Source organism: Mesocricetus auratus, unplaced genomic scaffold (genome assembly GCF_017639785.1).
Source record: "Mesocricetus auratus isolate SY011 unplaced genomic scaffold, BCM_Maur_2.0 Super-Scaffold_100691, whole genome shotgun sequence".
Classification (NCBI taxonomy): domain Eukaryota; kingdom Metazoa; phylum Chordata; class Mammalia; order Rodentia; family Cricetidae; genus Mesocricetus; species Mesocricetus auratus.
In genome coordinates, this window is record NW_024429267.1 from 673,715 (window position 1) to 687,500 (window position 13,786).

The 13,786-nt window shown below is 42.1% G+C and overlaps 1 protein-coding gene and 1 long non-coding RNA gene across 9 annotated transcripts in view; one reads left to right on the forward strand and one right to left on the reverse strand.

Moving 5' to 3' along the window:
* Lrrc49 (leucine rich repeat containing 49) overlaps positions 1 to 13,786 on the reverse strand; it is a 103,345-nt gene that overhangs the window by 41,636 nt on the left and 47,923 nt on the right. The gene's annotated exons all lie outside the window — the stretch shown is intronic.
* On the forward strand, positions 5,386 to 7,417 carry LOC121137469. The gene is made up of 2 exons (XR_005874701.1): positions 5,386 to 5,440; positions 6,895 to 7,417. It is a non-coding gene; the product is annotated as an uncharacterized LOC121137469 (long non-coding RNA).

Below are 13,786 nucleotides of genomic sequence, written 5' to 3' on the forward strand. Positions count from 1 at the left end.
TTATTCTGAGGCTTTTAAAATAATATTACCAGATTTTTTTTCGTTTAGTTTTTTTTCCAAGACAGGGTTTCTCTGTATAGCTTTGTAGACTAGGTTGGCCTGGAACTCACAGAGATTCACCTGCCTCTGCCTCCCAAGTGCTAAGATTAAAGGCATATGTCACCACTGCCTGGGCAGTATTTCCATTTTTAAAAATGAGATTTTGTTTTAGCTTTCTTATTTCTTTTTTTATGTATACATTTGTTTCTGTGAGGGTGTTGTATCCCCTGGAACTGGAGTTGCAGACAGTTGTGAGCTGCTATGTACGTGCTGGGAACTGAACCTGGGTCCTCAGGAAGAGCAGCCAATGCTCTCAACCACTGAGCCATCTCTCCAGCCCTTGTTTTGATTTTTGAGACAGTCTTGCTATGTAGCCTTGGCTAGCCTGGAATTTATGTATTAGGTAGGCTAGGCTAGCCTCAGGCTTACAATAATCCCCAGTTTAAGCCTCTAAGAACTGGGATGACAGGCAGGTGCCACCATGTACAGCATGTTAGGGACCTTTGAAAGAATAATTTAGACCTGCAGAAAAATTGAGAGGACATACAGAGTTTTCACACACTCCACAGCTCCAGTGTCCCTCTACACTGTTAGTTAAACACATGTGTGAGTATATGTGGATATTTAGGTTCAGCACGCCCTTGGTTTCTGGCACTACAGTACTTACTCTCTGAACTCACACATTCCTTGCCCATTCCTGAAAGCAGCCATTTCTCAGCACAGTAGTTCTTTATATTAGAGACTGGAATCAGCATCAAAGGCCTGGGAGGGGACTGTACTTCCTAGCTATCATGACACCGCTTCTTTTAGTTCCCTCAGGTGGGAGAGGAAATGTGTGTACACTGCCCTGTGTGTGTGCATATACACATGCCTTAACATGTCTCCATCTAGCCAGCTGTGCTTACATTAACTAATCCAAGTTCACACTGATGTCTCCAAATCTCATCTATTACCCATGCTTCCTCCTCTTCCCTGTCTGGAAACACCCACTCCAACAGAGAGGAACCTGGCTCATACTACTCACTACCTACTTACTGGAAATTTCTACTCCAGTTTATATGTATAGAGGCACTAGAATTCTTAAAACTACACCCACGAAACTATTTTCTTGATGAAATGACCAATATTATGTATGAGGTAATCTCTGTGGTGTGGAGGGGCTAGGTGACCTACTGGAGTAGAAAATTCTAGTACTTGTTTCATTGATAAATGTGTCTATTCTTTTACCTCTGACCTGCTGTGTAAAGAGCTGTGGTTTCAGAGTAAGTTTCCATAATGCAGCTTTGAAATGATTCTACAGACATCATAGTTCACTCTGCATGAAAATGTGACATTGTACCTAATTTGATCATGGGTAAATGGCTGCCTTCAATTACTAGACTCCAAAATACGCTTCAGTCTGCCATCCCCACAGACATACTGAAGACCAGCCTATGGCTGTAAACTGTTCTCCCAGCCAGCACCAGCTCCACTTGTGAGTGCAGAGGAGCCTGTGAGCCATCATGGATCCTGTCTGTGCTGGTTAAACAAACCCCATAAGGGCATGCCATAGAAAACGCACTCCTCAACTTAATTGGACTTTGTATCTCCGGCACCTAGACTGTAACTGTTGGGTTTTAAGTGACATAGAAACTTCCTGTGTGGTCACTATGCCTCATCTGTCAAGCACATTCCTTCCTCCCTTGTCAAGCTCTGGGAATAAAAGCAGAGGCTCATGGCCTCCCCACAAGCAATGAACTGTTGGATAATGAAATCATGGTGTCACAGCCAACTCAGCTTAACTGTACAAAACAGTTCTTAACAGACTGTGTAAACCTTCAAGCTTTGTCCTCTAGTATTATACCAGAACTCTGGTATTGGCCCTTACATATAAGATGTGGAAATCATCCTTGGATATATAGAAAACCACACACTGAGATTTTGATTATTTTAAAGATGGGAATAATCACTTTATAAACACTACTCCTGAAAAAAAATCTGGGAATTCATTTACACCAGAGTTCATCGAGACTCAACTAATACAAACACTAATGCAGAAAAGTACATAATTTTTCAAATTTTATGTTGGAAATTGCACCCGTTTATGAAGAAAAGAAGGTACAGAATAGCGTGACACAAAAAACAACCATGCGACAGGTACAGTAGACTTTTCCTCATTCTTTGTTGTCAGACAGTTCTTCATGCTTTGATCAGATTCAAAGTTAAAACGTCTGATGTGGTTTCACCTCAGAGTTGATCTTCACTGATCTCTAAGATGAGTTCACAATCTGAATGTGTGTCAAGGCATTTGAGACACATTGGGATAATTACAGAAAGGCACTTAAGACAGGGGGAGATGGAAGCTTGCAAATTTAAATCTAATGACAGCTTTATAAGTAGATTTGAATAAACAGCTGCCACTCTGTACCAATGCCCTTCCCCAAAACCAGTGACTGAGGACAGGAACTGAGGGGAGTCATGGGGGGACTTTAGACATGAAGTGGTTGGGGGAGAGAGTTGAGAGTTGGAGGGTGGGGGATGGAGGCAGGGATGGTGGATGGTGGTGGTAATGAGACCGAACTGTAGTTCAGGAAAATCACAATTTAGTAACATTGTGTAGTGAACACAAAAAAGAGAAAGATTATGAGTATAAAGCTGGTTGTAAATTACATGGCAGTAGGAAGTGAAAAGTTGTCAAAGACTAACACGTTAAAAACTATGGTAGTCTTTCTGGGAGTAAAGAGCAGAGGGAAGGCTGGGTTGTGAAATGGGTTTTGTAATCATCTGGATGTGATAAAGAGAGAATGCTGAATAACATCTAGGCTTCTCTCTCAAGTGACATACTACAGTTGTGATTACAGAGTACAGATGCTGCCAAAATTGATTAGACTATGCTTCAAATAAGTATATTTTATTACATGTAAATTATTTCTCAAAAAGATGATTCAGAAAAATTTGAGATGACTTTATAAGAAACACATAGTTGTAGGACTGGACGAAACAATAGGACGAAGTCTAATTATTCCAAAGAACTGCCTCCCAATTAAAAAAATGATAAATTAATTTTCTCATCCTATTCTTAGAATTATTTAAAAGGTCATATACTATTCGATAATTATTATGACCTGATGTATATTACTAATCAGATAGATACACTGAAAGAAATGTAAACAGTGTGCCTAGAATCAAAGAAAAGTGGGATGTCTTTATCACATGATAGGTGGGTTCTATCTGCATTCTTATTTACTACCTACAACTAGACTGTAGGACCTATGATTTGTTTCTTATTGCTGTGTGTAATTTTAAAGTAATACTGTCTAAACTAAGGGTGAATGAAAATGTGAGCTGACAAAGAATCTCAATTACACTTAGCATAAGTCTTCACAGCCCTACCTCTTCAGCACTCCTTTGGGATTGGTCTAATGATCATCTGTTGAAAGAGCGGGTGGTGCCACACACAGAACTAAATGCTATCATCAACGAAGTCAAGTATAAAGTGTGTTTGTGTGTATGATGGAAAGCTGTACACCCAGTGAGTGTGGTAGCTATGCCACACACTTCAGAGATCTGAAAGACTGGGAGAGCTAGCTGATCCACATCTGCAACTCAAACACAACCAAAAAGACTCCAGCAGGGGAAAGTGACTATACTTCCCGGCAGACACTGTCCTTGATGCCAGCTCCAGCAGCTCCCGCCCAAACACTCGCATACACACTTACATACTCACACCCTCTCTCACGCACTCACATTCACAACCACACACATCCCCATGCTCATACACATATTCTCACAATATACTCAGACACGCACACATTCATACAACAAACATGAAATCACCAGAAAGATCCATAAAATATGTATAATCACTAGAGCTTAGTGGAAATATAGGGAAGTGAGGGGGATAAGAGAGAGACGAGAAAGAGAGGCAAGAAGAGGATAGGAGAGAAGGACAAAAGAGGACAGGAGGGGCAGAAATGCAGAGGCAAACAAAGGCAGAACAAAATAAACAACTGAAATGGGGATTTGCTGACCTGATCCCAGTGATCTTTGGTTTGGCTTGCAGGCTCTTGATGCTGTGGAATAGTAGACAGATCCCTAACTTGACATTGTACTTCCCTGGAGACACTGCCCAGCTCAACACTTAGCCCCATTAGGAAGGGAGTGAGGTATTTCTTGATAATTTTTAAAAACACAAACAACAGTTTGAAGTATGAATCTGAATTGAACAAATCTAAAATATTCCAAGAGGAGAAACTTTCTTAAAACACCCAAGTCTGCTTTGACTATAGGAATTTGACAACAGATTAGATTCAAGAACCCCAAAAAGTATATACTAAGGAACAGTCACAAATGCCCACAACAACAAAAAAGCTCAATCATGTAAAGAAATTAAGCTTCCTGAAGACCTGTTTAAAATAAAAAAAAAAACAGGTGGCACAGTCAGACTGGTAAGACTTCAAATAACTGGACTATCAAAATCTATACAGTCTTAAAACCCTAGAATAGGGCCTAGAGAAATGACTCAGGCATTTAAATTATTTGTTGCTCTTACAAATGACAGTGGTCACCTATACTGGAAAGTTCACAACTGGTAATTCCAGCTCCATCTTATAGGTACTATTCTCTCTCTCTCTCTCTCTCTCTCTCTCTCTCTCTCTCTCTCTCTCTCTCTCTCTCTCTCTCACACACACACACACACACACACAGGTTCAAAGCTGTAAAAGGCAGAAATCCACATAGTACTCTATCGACAAGAATGGAGTACAGTGGGTGAGGAAAATAAGGAAAATAGACTCCCCAACTCTCCCAAGAGCATAGTGAATGGAGTGGTACCTGAGCAGAGAAGCATGGGTGCCCATGCTTAGCTTGCTAATAGTCATTGGAGAACAGAGGAGGAGGAGGAAGCAGGAGTCTTTCCTATCTAGGTCATGCAGACAGATGGCTTTTCGAGGTGAAAGACAGAAGTAGAGCATCGTGCAGTGGGGGAGGAGACCATGGCACAGACACACACCACACTCAGGTGAATCCATAGTGCTAGCGAATAGAAGGCTCTGTCATCAATGTGTGCAAAAAGAGTGAAGATACGTGCTCACAAGAGTATCTACTGTTATCAGAATTCTCCTCTGCTAGCAGAATTCTTCCCTGCAGTAAACCCTTCCACAAGCTGACTCCGCCCTTTAGGTACAGGACTGAGTGCTTTGTGCCACCCGTACATCCTTGGCCAGGGTGACTACTTCCAACTGGTACCTGACCTAATTAAAGACAATGTTGGGGAAGTCCTGTGTATATGTCAATAAAGTACTATCTGGCCAATAGGAATCTAGATAGGTGGGGCTAGGAGTCCAGGAGGATTCTGGGAAGGGGAAACACAGGAGAGTTCAAGATGTAACGCCATGGGGTAGGATCCTGGAACTATTCTCCGGTAAGAGACATACTTAGATTAACAATTATGGGGTAATTACTTAAGTCAGAGCTAGCCAGTAAGAAACAAGCAAGGCCAACAGCTTCATAATTAATACAGCGTCTTGTGTGTTTATTTGGGGACTACAATGCGGCAGAGCCCAGGCGGCTGGCGGGGGATATACCAAAGCGGCTAGCAAAGAAAAAGCTTCTCTTAACAAGACAATTAAAACCCTCTGCAGTGATACCTCCCAAATGTGCACTTGAGTCACCAGGATCTCCAGAAAATGGTGCTGTGATCCAGACCTAGGATGGGGCTTGGCGATCTGCACTTCAGGTGAATGCTGCTGGTGCAGTGTTAGTATTCAGGCATCTGTACTGGTCTGTCCTTGGGATTCTGACAGGATATGCTCTCCAGCTGCAGCCACTAAGAGCACTACCTGTGCCTATTCACTACATTCCCTTTTAAAAAAAGAGCCCTGCCCACCTCCCATTCTTCCCTCTCTTTCTCTCCCTCTGTTTCTCTCTCCCCCTCCTTCCCTCTCTCTCTCTCCTTCTGCTCCTGTCCCTGGAGGTCAGTTTCCCTCCTCCCTTTCCCCCTTTTTATGACCCCTTTCCCCAATAAACCTCCCCTGCTTGAACCCTATCACATGGCATGTTTCTTCTGCCACTTTTCTTAAATTACAACACAGAGACCTTGAACATTCGATTCCTCAGAAACTTCCTGCTAGAGTTTGCAAGGATGCAATGCTCTTCCTGGCAGAGCAGTGAAGGGACAGACTGGTACACTCAGTGCCCGCTCTCCTACAACCTGCAGCATTCATGTCTGCCACTTGGGGTTTGATGTGTTCTCTGAGACTTGATCATACAGTCACAGGAAACAAAAGCCAAACATGCAATCTCTGCCAACTCAACATGTCATCTCTGGTGTTTTACGAAAAGGCATGTGCATGAAATTTCTATCAACAACTGCCTGGAAAAACAAAACAACAACAACAAAAAGTGAGTTCCTTAAGGAAAGCGGTGAGGTAGAGACTGTACTGAGCTGGGAAAGGATGTAGTGACAGAGGGTAGAGGGTACCAGGCCACAGCACTGGGCAAAGGTGAACTTCCTCTGTATCCTTAAGGTTCCCCAGACTTACCCCATGTGAGACACTGGGAGCACACTTAAGCCCATTGTGCTTGTTTAAGAGAATAAAAGGCCAACACCCTGATGTTTAAATCAGCAAGACTCCCAGTCACAGAAGAAAAACCTTGTCTTTATAGCAGATTCATTTTGTGCTGCCCATGAAATCTTGCAGAGAATTTAGAATGACAGTCTGTGGCTTGAAGGTCTACAACAGACACTGCCAATTTATCTGTAAGCCATTAAGTGAGAAGTTTTATGAAAAAGACATTTGTCAAAAGTATTATGTAATCAGTTAACAGGCACATAAGAAAAATCATGAGATAATTGGCCTTCTCTTCCACCAACAGGACCAGGGGACCAGATTAAACTGGGCCCTGTATCCAGGCTTAATCTCAAGCATGAATACTGGAAGAGTGGAGGACACTTTAGAAGGCTGGAACTATTTGGAGAAGTAGCCCTTAGGAATGTGCCCTCAAAGGGCATATTTTGTTCCCAGCTCATGTCTCTGCACCTTCCCCTCTCCTTCCAAGCTGCTAAGAGCGTATGAGAGTTCTTCCACCAGGCATCTCTGCCATGATGTGCTGAGCTCCTGCATCTTTTTTGTTTTGTTTTGTTTTGTTTTGTTTTTACGAAACAGGGTCTCTCTGTATTGTTTTGGAGGCTGTCGGTCCAGCCCGGCCTCGAACTCACAGAGATCCGCCTGCCTCTGCCTCCCAAGTGCTGGGATTAAAGGCGTGCGCCACTACCGCCCGGCTGAGCTCCTGCATCTTAACAGCAACTGGACCAAAAGACCCCAGACTGGAACTCTAGAAACCATGAATCAAAATAAACCTGCCCTCCTTTGATTTCTCTGATATTTTGTCACAACAATGGAAAGATGACAGATATACCCTTCTTTCAAAATAAAAAAATACCCCCCCCCCAAAGAGGCAAATGTGATCTATCTGACTGGAAAGACTGAAGGGGCTACTCTGCATGCAGAAGAATCCTCAGTTCTCTTTGTCTTTCTGAACCACGGGTACCAGATTTGTAGCTCTGCCCCTCCCCGAAAAATGGCTCCAACTTTCCAATTCCTCTGCCAGCAATGGTGTGAGCAAAACTCTATTTGGAAAGATATATTGTGAAGGCTGACTAGGGTGACTGGAGAGATGATATGGCAGTTGGGAGTGCTTTCTGAATATTTACGGGAACTGAAATTCCAATCCTAGCACCCAGGTAGCAAGTCAGGCTTCCCACAAATGCCTGTAACTCAAGCTTTTAAGGGTCTGAAGTCCTTTTATAGCCTTTTCATGCAAGCCCCCTCCCATATGTACCTGCACTCACATAGATCACACACACACACACACACACACACACAAACACACACACACTAAAAACTTAAAGTTGGTATTCGTGGTGCCTTTAATCCCAGCACTCGGGAGGCAGAGGTAGGCAGATCTCTGTGAGCTTTTTACCCAGCCTGGTCTACAGAGTTTGTTCCAGGACATCCTCCAAAGCAACACATAGAAACCCTGTCTCGAAAAAAAGAAAAAGAAAAAAAGAAAAACCACTTAAAAGCCAGGTGTAGAGGCACATACCTTTAATCACAGCACTCCAGAGGGAGAGACAGGCTGTGAGTTCCAGGTCAGTCTAGTCTACAAAGACAGGATATGCCAGGGCTCAGTAAAGAGACCCCATCCTGATTGTGGATGTCAAAATTACATTCTGCTATTTTGAATTCCATTTGTCTGATTCCTGCATCTCTTCAATTAAGTCAAAACTTAGAGAGAAGTTAAAGGTTATGATTATCAAACACCAGGTCAGTAACCATGGAAAGACACTGTGAAGTTTGTTCCTCCATAATCTAACACGGCACAGTGTTTAAGTTTCCATCACAACAAGGGAAGCACACTCTATTTCAGAACCGCATATCTTGCACTTTCAGAGGCAGCTTGCTTAGTTCCTATGACCTGTCAATGAAGACCAGGATAAGCTTCTACAGGGAGAAAGGATAACAAAGACACAAGTGCTGGGCCATCTGGACTCTACATGACACCTGGGCAGTGTTCGTGTCAGTTATAAGAAAGAGTTTACACAGCAAAGCTAATCTTTCACTTGAAGATTAGAGTGTATCATTAGCTCCTAGGTAATGGATCATTTTACTGGTTTATAAGGAATTTGTGGCCTCTAAGTACAGACAAAGGCAGAAGTTGACCTATGATCAACAGTTTGAAAACCTGGTAGACAGAACTTGCAGTTTTAGCCACAATGATACCAGACTTTTTTGTCACTAAACAAACTGCTGTAAAACAGGAAAAACAGAATCCAAGTGACAAATAAGACATGGCATAGGGGCTGTGCTCCCTTGAGAGAGAGAAAAACACACAACAGTCACATCCACCTTGGTTTCTGCCTAGAAACACTTTCCAGAACACAGGGTGCACTTGGCAGTGGATCCAAATAGAGAGTGGATCCTTAGGGAGATGAAACACAAAGCAGAGTGTGGGTCTCCTGGGAGTGCTGGGACGTGGGTGGTGGGTAGTGAAGATATGGGTGGACTTTACTGTCCTGCCAGCCACCCCCCAAGTAACCACACAGTAACTTAATATTAATTATAAATGTTCTGTCAATAGCTTAGGCTCATTTTTTAGCTAGCTCTTTTAACTAAAATTAACCCATTTCTATTAATCTATGTGCTGCCTTGAGCCTCGCTTACTCATGTACGTACTTTCCATCCTGCTCACTCTGTGTCTCATGGCCTCTCCTCCAGACTTTTCAGTTTCCCATGACTCTGCACTTCTTCTTCCCAGCATTCTCTCAGTTTGGCTCTCCCACCTAATTTCTTCCTGCCTAGCTAGTGGCCAGTCAGCTCTTTTATTAAACCAATCAGAAGGCACGTTGGCAAAGATACATCTTCACAGCGTACTAAAAGAGTATTCTACAACAGAAGAAGAGTCTGCATTCAGAGAAGCAGACCCAGATCCTGTAGAGGGGCCTCTGAGAAGCTGCCTGAATATTAGGATGTCAATGCCGAGCTGATGCCAGGACACCTAGCAAAATGCAACTGTTGGGGGATGGTGCGATCAAGAGCATCTGGAGGCCAGCCAGAGTTAGGAGACAACAGCATTCTAGGCAGAGTGAAGAAACTTCACTAAATATCCAGATTATCCAATGGGGCACCTCCCCCCAAAAGCCTCCCCTCAAGTATAAGGTGACTGTAGAAGATGACTATTTCATGTTTCTCTATGGTAGAGGCTTTAAATAGAGATGTTGAGAATTATCTAGAAATTGACTTCCCAGAGCTATGTGTTTAAACAGAAATAAAATCTGGAGGCATTTGCTTACATTCCAAAGGCTAATTGGCTAAGATACTTCTGTTCACCTCAGAATACACGTTAGGGAAATAAGGTTGGTGGCCTCTCGCTCCCCTCTTCCCTCTCCACTATCTCTTTTTCTTTTCTGGAGGAAAGTTCAAATGTGTAAACAGCTCCTATATAAATTATGAGATTAATGATTTATAGTCTTGCCATGTGTTGAAGTCCCTCCCCATACATGTAGGTGGCATATGCCTTTATCACATAGCCCCAAGGGCCAAAACAGAACATGGGATATAATGCAGGTAAATAGCCATCTCCCATGGATACAGAAACCCTGTGTTTAATATAAAGACAACATAAATATGTATTTTTAAATGTATCATCTAGCTCTTGAATAAGTATTACTCTAGTTGAGCCCTATTCAATTAAAAAAACAACTGTAAACATTCAAAACGAGTCTCAGCTAAATCAAAGCGCTTCTCCAGTAGGTTATCAAACAGAAGCTGGTTCTTTTAAGTAAGACAACACAACCCACACTCTCACCAATATCTTAGGAATTGTGGAATGCCCAAAACACAATTCTTAAACCTGCCATACTAGAAAGTAAGCAATAAAATATAAAACACATATTGAGAAGGAAGAAAGATACCAATGAAAACGCAGACATCGGCTTGGACTTAACAGTGTGCACAGTTCCAACTTTATAAGGGAGTGCTCACTTCCCTTTGCAACAGATGATTTAGGAGCTACCTCAAGGAAAGTGTCAGTTTTCTCCAAGAAAGCAATGCCAATCTTTTCAAATGTTCAAAGAGTACACAGTTAGCAGCTTATAGCACTGAAGAGACTTGATCTGGAAGATCTTGACAGTGTGAATACCACTGCAAACTGACTGTAACACAACCCTAACTTAGTGTCTCCATCCTCGTTATTTTTCAACAGGTTTACATCCTGGGCTTTGGCCACAAGAATCAGACACAGACTGAATCCTGAGACAGCCACATGAGAGAATTTGCTTAATGTGGTCATTAAAAGATCAGTGCAATGCAGGATAGATCCAGTGGCCTCTTCTGGCCTCCACGGGCACTGGAAATACTTGAAAAACACTTACACACATGCAGGCAAAACATTCAAACACATTTTTTAAAGAAGTTAATTATGAATAACGAAAAACAACAGATTCAATTTGGTTTTACTTACTCGTTCATTAAAGTGAATAAAAATGGTCAGCCTACTGTGACAGGTGGGACATGCTACAATAACATGAACTGACTGGGCATCCTGTACTGGAGGAGCCTGAGTGTAAAGGACGGAAAAGAGGAAATCATTCCTTCATTTGTGTTGGATTCCCCAATGACTGAAAATAATTCTTTCCATTTGGGCTTGAGTTTTGGTTGTAAAAAGAAACACATTTCCCTCCAGTGGATCAAACTTAAATGTTGTATAATTGGAAGGACACATTTGGGCTGCAGGATAATTGATTGTAGACAAGAGTGTCTGCTCAAATTAGCTGACTAATGTATTCAATCATTTCAGTGCTTTGCCCTTGTCTGTTCGCCTCTGTATCAAGTGGCCGCCTCGCCACAGGTAGGGTTTCATTTGAACACTAAGGACTTCACCTTGCCTTTGACAGTGTTTCTACACTGCATCTATAAAAACACTCTTAGAGAAGAAGGTAAGCTACTTAAGAATGCTCCCAGTAGTTTTCTTGAGTTTGTTTTTCAAATTGTAAATTTAACCTGTTTATACCTTAATTTTTCTGAATATACTTTTAATTTCTTCCTGTTTGATAGAAAAACTAAGAAGGAAATCATAAATACATTTGGACTCAATTGGTCATACTTGTTTGCTTCTGAACTAAGAAAAAAACTACCTGATATTTATTCACAAATAGTTTTAAAGCTTAAGGGCCTTCCTTTTAAGAATATGCAACAAATTTAATCCCAGCACTCGGGAGGCAGAGGCAGGCAGATCTCTGTGAGTTCGAGGCTGGGCTGGACCGACAGCCTCAAAAACAAGACAGAGAAACCCTGTCTCATAAAAACAAAAAAAAATGCAACAAAAACTGCTAGAGTCTTCACATTAACAAAAATCTAGGAGGGTCTTTAATACATCATTGTTTTTAAAATGTCAATTCAACTTGCAGCTTCTGGAAATAGCACGATTCCCCCCCCCACACACCTGTCACTCCCATGTAATAGGGTAAGATCAATGAAACTCACTTGCTCTCTCTCTCCTCCTACACACACACACACACACACACACACACACACACACACACACGTCCACATGGCTTTTTCAAATATCTTTAGTGTTAGCTATTCCTCCCCCTATTACCTCTTCTACCCTACCCTACCCTCCTATCCCTCTTTCCACTTTTCCCCCACCTCACCTTCATATCGCCTGTGTTCTGCTAACCCCTTCCCTCAAGATGTTTCTCCTCCCAGTCTCACTAATAGGTCCTTTCTAATTTCCTGGATTCTCCAAGTTTAACAAAGAAAAGTCTAAAGACTCAGTGCTGGGATCCACACATTCAGCATTTGCCTTTCTAGGTGTGGGTTACTTCACTCACTAAAATGTTCACCAATTCCATCTGTTTGTTTGCAAATTCTATTATTTCACTTTTCCTACAACTAAATAAGATTCCATTGTGTAGAGGTACCACACTTTATTACCCATTCATCAGCTGGTTGGTATCTAGGTTGTTTCCATGTCCTAGCTATTGTGAATAAGGCAGCTATGAACATAGAGTAGGAAAAAGACAGTGCCAGGTATAGGTTACCTTCCTTCAAGTTGCTGGTCAGGGTGTCTGTGAGACTTCCAAAACAACACAGGCTGTTACAACTTCTCTTGTTTGCCCACCAGAACTCAGAAAGACCCTATTGCTGAAAGCACTTTGATCATAGGACACAGAAAAATCAATTGGTCAAGAAGCTTCCTCCCTAATGGCTAGCATTCATAGCTGGAACGTGCTATGTAGACTGCTGCAGGGAAAGATGTCAACAATCTTTCCCAGCTATCATTGAACTACAATGACAACTCTGGCAAGATATGACTACAACTGCAATAGTGGCACAAGTGTTATAGGGATAACCAACCACATTCTTGATGGATATAAGGCCCATTCCACAGATAGATAGATAGATAGATAGATAGATAGATAGATAGATAGATAGATAGATATGTAAAGAGAAGCCTTTTCCTTGAGAGAAGCCTTCCCGCCAGCCTGGTTCCAGACCCGCATCAGTCCCAAATAAACACACAGGAGGCTATATTAAGGCTTCTCTTAACATAGATAGATAGATAGACAGACAGACAGACAGACATCTGCCTGGTACTGTAAATCTGGCTGGCTAACAACCAATGGTTGGGGAGCTCATAGGCCTTAGGATGAACCAACCTATTACTAATATTTTGTAAATTAACATTGTATCAATCTGCCCTTTAAATTCAAACCTTCATATCCATAGATTGCTGCAGCTCTCAAACCTCACCAGAGAAGTCTCTTTGTTCAGTGGACAGAGGTTAACACTGAAACTCATAACTGACCAAAGTGAGAGAATAAGTGTGTCTGTGGACTTCTCATACATAAATGGGACATTATATATATATATATATATATATATATATCACATATTCTCTCTCTCTCTCTCTCTCTCTCTCTCACACACACACACACACACACACACACACACACACACACACACACACCCCACACAGCTCGGGGACCATTATAGAAGAGGAGGTAGAAATGTTGTAAGAGGCAGAGATCAAGGAAGACTGGAGACAAATAATGTCTTTTGGACATGACTGGCCACTCATTCACAAATTCACAGCAGTGATGGCTGCCTGCACAAGGCCTACACAGATTCAAGCCAGTCAGTATTCTAGGTTGGAGGGAGGTGGGACTTATAAGCCCCTATCCCTTGCTAAGGAGCTATGGACA